Source organism: Primulina tabacum, chromosome 12, assembly GCF_025594145.1.
Source record: "Primulina tabacum isolate GXHZ01 chromosome 12, ASM2559414v2, whole genome shotgun sequence".
Classification (NCBI taxonomy): domain Eukaryota; kingdom Viridiplantae; phylum Streptophyta; class Magnoliopsida; order Lamiales; family Gesneriaceae; genus Primulina; species Primulina tabacum.
The window spans coordinates 33,796,942-33,802,265 of NC_134561.1; the positions used below are offsets into that span (position 1 = coordinate 33,796,942).

The 5,324-nt window shown below is 38.4% G+C and overlaps 1 pseudogene; it reads left to right on the forward strand.

Annotated features, from left to right (window-relative positions):
* The first annotated feature begins 545 nt into the window (after positions 1-545).
* On the forward strand, positions 546-4,799 carry LOC142521208 (glutaredoxin-C1-like; annotated as a pseudogene).
* The last annotated feature ends 525 nt before the right edge of the window (positions 4,800-5,324 follow it).

A 5,324-nucleotide genomic window follows, 5' to 3' on the forward strand; every position in this document is an offset into this window, starting at 1 on the left:
GCACACCATAATGCATGTTTCTATCCCTTGTCCTATCATCTTACTTATTCCCATTTTTCTTCTTCATATTAGAGTTTTAGCTTCCATTTCATCCATTACGGAACCATTGTTCTATCATGAGGTCATATCTGATCTTAATTGGTGAGAGACTATGGATTTAGAACTTGTAGCTTTTGAAGCTAATCACATTTGGGATGTGGTTGATCTGCCCACAGGGGTCAAACCTATAGTTGCCGATGGGTTTATAAGGTGATGTTTAAATCTGATGGGACAATTGAATGTTTTAAAGGTCTTTTGGTAGCAAAATCGTATACAAAACAATTTGATGTTGATTTACATGACAATTTTCTCCTACGACAAATATAATGATTATTCGATGTTTGTATAGTCTTCTTGTTGTTAATAATTGTACTAATCAAATGGATGTGACAAATATTTTCCTACAAAGAGATTTAGATGAAGACGATTTTATGTCACTGCCATAGTATTGGGTGCAATAATTCTCCCTGCTAAAAGAGCGATCGAACCGTGGTACTTGAGCTTCTATGCGATTTAAAATATTTGAGTTGCACTGTTACCACGACAAGAGCTCGGTCCTATAATTGGTATCAAATCCAAGGTGATGAGTTTGATTCTCATTGATTGCAAGAAGTGCAATTATTGAGAGGAAGATTGTTGGGTGCAATAATTTTTCCTGCTGGAAGAGCGATCACCTACAAATCAGAGTTCTAAAATACTTTTAGGCATTTAGATGGCCCACTCTAAATAATAAATTTATTTATCTTAGCATAAGTAAGCCTTCGAACTAATTGCAGAGATGGGAGTGTCTAGTGCTAGGCCTTATGACGTGATAGTAAAGTTGACCCCTTGCTCTCTGATCCAGATTTATATCAAAGATTGATTGGGAGATTAGTTTATCTTACTACAGTTACAAGACCTGACAGATGTTATGTTGTTCAGACATTTAGTTAGTTTATGAAGTCTTCTAAACAATCTCATATAGATTCAGCAGTCAGAGTGTCAGATATCTCAAGAACAATCCTAGTTTAGGGATTTTGTCACGCCTCGAGATCAGGGTTAATCGACACCGACACTGTTCAACAATCACATAATCATCAAACAACAAACCTCGTGATACAGTATAAACCAAAATCAGTTTATATCATAATTTCCATAGAAATAGTATTGTCTTTACAACAGAATTACTTAAAATGATAGAAATAATACGGAAGCGTTTTGAATTTAATTAAATATAAAAACTTAAATTAAATGTCTTTATGCGTCCATCACCAACCCAAAACCGGTCGGACTCTTTTTCCTCGCTCTGTTCTTCGGACTTATCTATGGAAGACAGAGTAAAGGATGAGTGATATGGTAATCACTCAGTAAGTGGGGGCTGTTCGAGTATATACATAACAAATATACATGAATTTCGAATAAAAACATACCATGCATAACATAATTTATATAATAAGCATATTTTTTTAATCTAAGCACTGAGATTCCTCTACTTTCCATGCTTTAATGAAATCAGTACCTAATTTTTATTTCTTTAAGGAGGCGAGGCCATGTAACAGTTGCAATCCCACCCTGTAAGGGTCATAACATATTCCATATTGGGATTCACACTTATATCCAGATGAATTCTAATAGTGACAAAACATAAAATATAAGATATTCGTATCATGAAGGGGGTAGAATAAGAATTGCACTCGACCGAAATTTTCGAAAAAACGAAAAGTGCATAACCAAAATTATATTTTTAAAACAAACCCACATACCTTTGTATTCCTTGGAGAAAACGAGAAGGGTCGAATGGAAGGGTGGCTTGCTCATACACGATCGGAAGTAGCATCAAATTTGCACTCAACTCGGATGAATCCTTGCACTTTGCTTAAGCTGTACTTCGGTTCACGTTCTAGCCAAAATTTTGGATGGATTTTAGCATAGTTTTGCATCAAGTGTGCTATTGAGCTTTTCAAATTATGCAGCACTAGATTTTTGAATTTTTGGTGTGGTTGAGTCTAGGAATGAGACACTATAAATATGTGAGAGGAAGAGGCTGAATGAGGCACCTAAATCCTACACAAATTACATCAAATCAAACGATTTTCTTTCATTTTAGTCACAAGATCCCTCCCTATATGGCTGATTATAAAGCTACCAAAAATGTTGACACCATTCCTCAATGTCACCCGTTGATTGGTTCGAAATTTAAGTGCCCAAAATTTGGTCAAGTCCTATCGATTTTCTTGTGCAAAAGTTGATGATTTGTTTCCATCTATTAGACCTTCCATGTAACGCCCTAAATTTGACGATTGTCCTCACTGTATCAAAACGGGTCTTTCCAACGTGCTTATATCCTCACTCACAAGCACCCTAGAAAAACTTCTCAGGAGGTCACTCATCCCAAAATTGCCTCAAGACAAGCACGCTTAACTTTGAAGTTCTTATAAGCCCTCGTCAACTGCACAGTCCCATACCTAAACAGTTTCGAAATCCCTCTCCTTCTGATGTAAGATCTTTTCATCCATGTTACCTCCGCCTAGAAGCCTACCATGAGTCGCTCATTGTTCGTGCAACCTTAAGGCACTTATGTCTTCACTCACACGCACCCTAGGAAAACTTCTCAGTGGGTCACCCATCCCAGATTGCCCCAAGTCAAGCACGCTTAACTTTGGAGTTCTTATATGATGAGCTACCGAGGAGAAGATGCAAATTCTTGATATGAGTAGTACATATCAAATCTTTTAAGACATCCTTAACTGCACAGTCCCATACCTGAACAGTTTTGAAATCCCTCTCCTTCTGGTGTAGGATCGGTTCATCCATGTTCCCTCAGCCTAGAAGCATGTCAGGAGCCACTCATTGTCTGTGCAACCTCATGGCACCGGAAGAAGAGGGATTTCAAAACTGTTCAGGTAGCCTAGAAGTCTGTCAGAAGCCGCTCATGATTGTCTGTGCAACCTCATGGTACCGGCGATCACCTCCCGCCCTTTACGGCCCTGGGCCTCACATTCAAACTCAAGCATGTTTATATTCTTGCATATGTATTCAACTAATTCAATATCTATATATAGTTGTTTAGCCAAAAAATTCGAAGTCTGGGGATACATATCACTATACATGTATTAATTTATTTACTTTCCTTATGTCTTTTATCCTGTATAATCTTCTCCAATCTTGCACAACCTTCATCCCAATTTTCGAAATATACATACATATGTGTATGCATAACTACTTCTTAGCATATCAATACCATTATATCTCAACATTAATATTTCCAAATATACTTTCCAATCATCAAGCATATGCATGGGTGCCTATTCTAATAAAAAATCTAAAATTTTATACTATATGCAAAACGACATATGTATATATTAAATCTCGACTTGTATGCACATATATAATTATATGCCAATTGAATTCTCTTATTAATTTCTTGAGGAATACTGATCTTTAATTACAAGGTTTGAAAATTGCAGGGTCTTGTAGCTTATTGTGACTTTGGGTGGAGGGCTTGTCCTATGACCCAGAGATCCCTAACATGTTTCTCTATCAAACTTGGGAGTCTTTGTTCTCTTAGAGAACAAAGAAGCTGAGCACTATTTCTCGATCTTCTGCAGAGGAAGAGTATCGAGCTATCGCCACAACTACCTGTGAAATAATTTGGATTTCTGGATTGTTATCTGACATGAAAGTTACTTTGTTGGGTCAACACCTCTCTTCTATGATGACCAGACGGCGATCCACATTGCGACCAATCTCGTGTATCATGAACACACTAAGACATATTGAGATTGATTGTCATTTGATTCTGGAAAGGGTTAAAGATGGTACCATTAAGAATGTCAACATTTCAACAACCAAGCAACTTGCTGACTTATTTACTATAGGGTTAGGCAGATGGCAGCATTGGTCCTTACTCTCCAAGCTTGGTGTTTGAGATCTCCACCAATCCTGAGGGTCTGTGTTAGTAGTTGGACTCAGTTCCACACTTTTAGTATTGGCACTTGTTATTAGTTCCAACTTCCACGCTTTTGGTTTTGTGCTTTTAGTCTCCATATTTGTGTTATATATAAAAAGAGACAACGTACCTTCTTTTATTAGATATATACAGAAAAATGAGTTCGTCGGCTCAATTTCCCACGCACTTTTAACTATGGCCAGACCATTAACTCGAAATGAGAGCCAAAATCCAAAGTCAAAAACCGATCTTTTTTTAAATGTGAAAATCCATCCAATTTGTGAGCCTCGATTTGCTTTTCCCCATGCAAACGATCTCTATTTATACCTTAGCCTCAGCCCACACCCCTTTCTCATAATTTCACTCGAGCTTCAGAATACGAACAAATCGACACATTTCCGCAGAGCACTTGTTCTTGTACCAAAACATGCGCCACTACCAGAAGTCATCACACGCCAGCTACCACCCCTCCACATTACATCATACGCGTCATCTATCTGAGGCGGCGGCGGAGGACCCCAGGCAGAGGGTGGTGCGGCTGGCCTCCGGCAGCGCCATCGTGATTTTCAGCGTGAGCACTTGATGCATGTGCCATGCACTGAAGAGGCTGTTCTGCGGGATGGGAGTCAACCCTACTGTCTTCGAGCTCGACCAAGATCCCAGAGGCAAAGAGATCGAGAGAGCCCTGATGCTGCTGCTCGGCGTCGTCTCCGCCGTTCCCGTCGTATTCATCGGCGGGAAACTCGTCGGCGCTATGGACAGAGTTATGGCTTCGCATATTAATGGCACTTTGGTTCCACTCCTCAAGGAAGTTGGGGCCCTCTGGCTTTAAACTAATTACTGAGTATTAATTTAGTAATTAGTATAGCTAATTGGCTAAGTGTAGTTAATTAGCGCTTAAGTCTATAAATATCCCTCTTTTATTGGTACGTGGTCTGTTCATTATAAAGGAAAATAGCTTTTTAATTTAGTGGCATGGATGGAGTATTCTCTTTTCTTGTATCAAATCCGACACGCCGTTCTAAATATGAGTTTTTGATGTTAGATAAACTATAAATCACACGTCGTCCGGATTTTGTTGATGTTATTTTTGGTTTTTTAATTTAGATTTCTTGTTGATTTTATAATCATGTTCCTCCATATTATGAATGAATTTATGGGATGCCACCATCATCAAATTTATTGATTTATATATTATTAAACAATGTGCCTAGCTGTGTTATCAGCCTCTCAACGTAGCTTCCCAGGAAGTTTTCAACCATCTACAGCAGAAGCATTGTGTATTTGTGAGACACTCAGTTGGATCAGAGAGCCTAATCTTTCAAACATCATCGTCGAATCTGATGCGTTTTTTGGT